Below are 3,007 nucleotides of genomic sequence, written 5' to 3' on the forward strand. Positions count from 1 at the left end.
GAGAGCCAGGTTTGTCTGCGCCGGCCCGTCTCTACAGACAGACTGTGCTTGCTGAGTCTGTACATCGTCAGTGTTTTCCTGAGCTTCACATCAGTCATTGTGCTCAGGTAGCTTGCCGTGGTGTACTCTCGATTTAGTGCCGAATAACATTCTAATTTGTGCTGGTTTTTAATGGTGTTTGTCCAATGTGTGATGTACTTGTGTTTCTCTGTGTTGATGATCTGTGTGGGCCGAATGGTTGAGAGTGAGTGTGAGTTCTGAGGCTGGCTGATCTCTGTCAGTCTCAGCACCAGCTGAAGGAGGGGACTCTTCGTGAGGCTCAGCTCTTGGTGTTTCAGGGCTTTATAATGGTATGTGCTGGGGTCACTTGTCTTTAGGTGTTTCCAGAATTTGATGGCTCTTTTTTGGATGTTTAGAAGGAGAGGGTATTGGCCTAATTCTGCCCTGCATCCGTTATTTGGTGTTTTTCTTTGGACTTTGAGTATTCTTTTACAGAAATCTAAATGCATTTTTTCAATTGGATGTTTTTCCCAGTTTAAAAAATCAAATTTTATAGGTGGACCCCAGACTTCACTGCCATATAATACAATTGGTTCAATTACTGATTTGAAAAGTTTGAGCCAGATTTGGATTGGGATGTCAATTTTAATTGATCTTTTGATGGCATAGAAAGCCCTTTGAGCTTTCTCTTTGAGCTCATTCACAGCCAAAGTAAAGTTACCTGTTGGAGTAATTTTTAGGCTGAGGTAAGTGTATGTTTTTGTGGTTTCGATGGTTCTGTCTGTCTGTCTGTCTGTCTGTCTGTCTGTCTCTCTCTCTCTCTCGCTCTCTCTCGCTCTATCTCTATCTATCTATCTATTGTTCTGTCTATCATTCTTTTTATTCTTTTTATCATTCTATCTATCTGTCTGTAATAATCATAAAGGCTTATTTGTATGCTCTTTCTCATCCCCAGGCACAAGGCATCCCTATGCATTAAACATCAAAGACACTTGAGATCTCTGCTCAGATGCTGCTAAGAGGATATTTTGGGGGAAAAGGTAGAAAATTAAGAGTCTACCCTCCATCTGCCTCTGCTGTGACAAGAGTTTCATGAATTCAACATCACACCGTATCAGCAGCGCAGCCGCGGTCTATGGGGAAAAACTACACGTCTAGTAGTTATGATATTGACCAGCAGTTAACTGTGTGTAGTTTGTTTCAGTGATGAAGTTTAGTTGTTTAGAGTCACTGTATCTTAATGCTCACTGCGTTGGGAAACAAATCATGTGAAACAAATTAAAGCATGATATAAGCGGTTGAAAACGGAGAGCATCGGGACATGCATGCATAATGCAAACACACTTTCCACTGAGAGCGTTTGCCACATTATTGGCTCCACATCGTCAATTGTCTGTGTTTTTTCGATTCGATATCCTCCATCTCTCGCGCTCTGTTCTCCCTGGCTTCTTTTATTGATGATTAATCTTCCATATCTGCTTCTGCGCTTCTCATCATCCTCTCCGAATCACTCTCTCCCAGGTATAAATTCTGTTTTCTTTCGCTCTCTGCATCCTCCTTTATGCCCGTGTTTGTTTTCCAAGCTTGTCTCAGTCCCCGAGGTTAAGAGGTTTGTCATTCTCTGCCAAAGAACTGGAGCTGATTCCCACGACTGCATGCGTCCTGTGGCCTCACCTGCTGCAGAGATACCGAGAGATTAACAAAGAGACGGCAGAGAACAAACAGCTCTTTGTGTGAGACAATTCACGACACACCTCAGGAGAAAAGCTTCAATGTAGTTTAATATCCTCAATTACAGAATCTGTTTGTTAGTGACTGAGTGAGCAGGGAACGGATGTCATTCAGAAGAGTTACAAAAAGTTAAAGAGTGCAACACCTTGGTGTCAGCGGTATTTTTCACACAGGGTTTTTAAAAAGTTTTCATTCAAAAATCAACCAACGAGGTGAATCACAACTTAGCAAACTAAGGATTTGAAAACTGATCAAAAAGACAAAGGAAATACTGTGTACTTTAGAATGACAAACTATTGATTTAAAGAAATTATGTATATTACATTTATTGCAAAATATGCACCACAAACATATAAATAGTTTGAGAGCATAAAACTCTGACTCTTACATTATTTGCAGTGATTCATACAGGTGGGCGGAGCTAAAGAGTTACTTTTGGCACAGTTTGCTTGTTTCGATTCTCTGATTGGTGGAGATTTCACTGCAGGATTATGGGTAATGTAGTTTTCACTGGGAATTCTGCTGTTAAACATGATTATTTAAAAAATAGGTTGAAATAATGCACACTGACTGCTTCCATCAGTTAACAACCTTACAGCTCACCTTAGGTCTGTCTTTAATGGTTTATAAGTTATTGTTAAAAATCAATTATCTTATACACTCTTAAAAATAAAGGTTCTTTGTCCGCATTGATGGTCCATGAAGCTCCTTTAACATCCACGGAAACTTTCCATTTCACAAAAGGTTCTTTAGATTCCCTTACCAAAGAGAAGTATACTTCAAGTTTATTTTATTAAGTATACTTCAAGTTCAAGTATATTTTTATATCAGTGTATACAAATATCAGTGTACTAGTAGTATACTTGTAAGTGTACTATTTCAATACTCCTTGGAACTAAATTGGCCCACTTTTTAGTATATAAATGTATACTTTTAAGTATAACAGTAGTAAACTGAGTGCACAACTCAAGTTTTTTTAGTTTGTACTGCAACTATACTAAAAGTGAACTTATAGGTATACTGATAGTTTACTAATTAAATACTTGTAGCATTTTTAGTAAGTATAGTCTCAGTAAACTACTCGTTTAGTAGTTTTATACTGCAAGTATACTCTCAAGTTTTTTTTTTTTTAAGTGAACTTTACGTCATACTTTAAGTATGTCCCTATTTAGGTATTAATTTGTATATATTTTGTTATATGAATATCTGAACATGCAAAACATCAAAATAAAAAAACAGACCCTCTAGGAAAAAAAAAAAAAAAAAATTTTTTTTT

This window comes from Sinocyclocheilus anshuiensis, unplaced genomic scaffold, assembly GCF_001515605.1.
Source record: "Sinocyclocheilus anshuiensis isolate Anshui unplaced genomic scaffold, SAMN03320099.WGS_v1.1 scaffold2329, whole genome shotgun sequence".
Lineage (NCBI taxonomy): Eukaryota > Metazoa > Chordata > Actinopteri > Cypriniformes > Cyprinidae > Sinocyclocheilus > Sinocyclocheilus anshuiensis.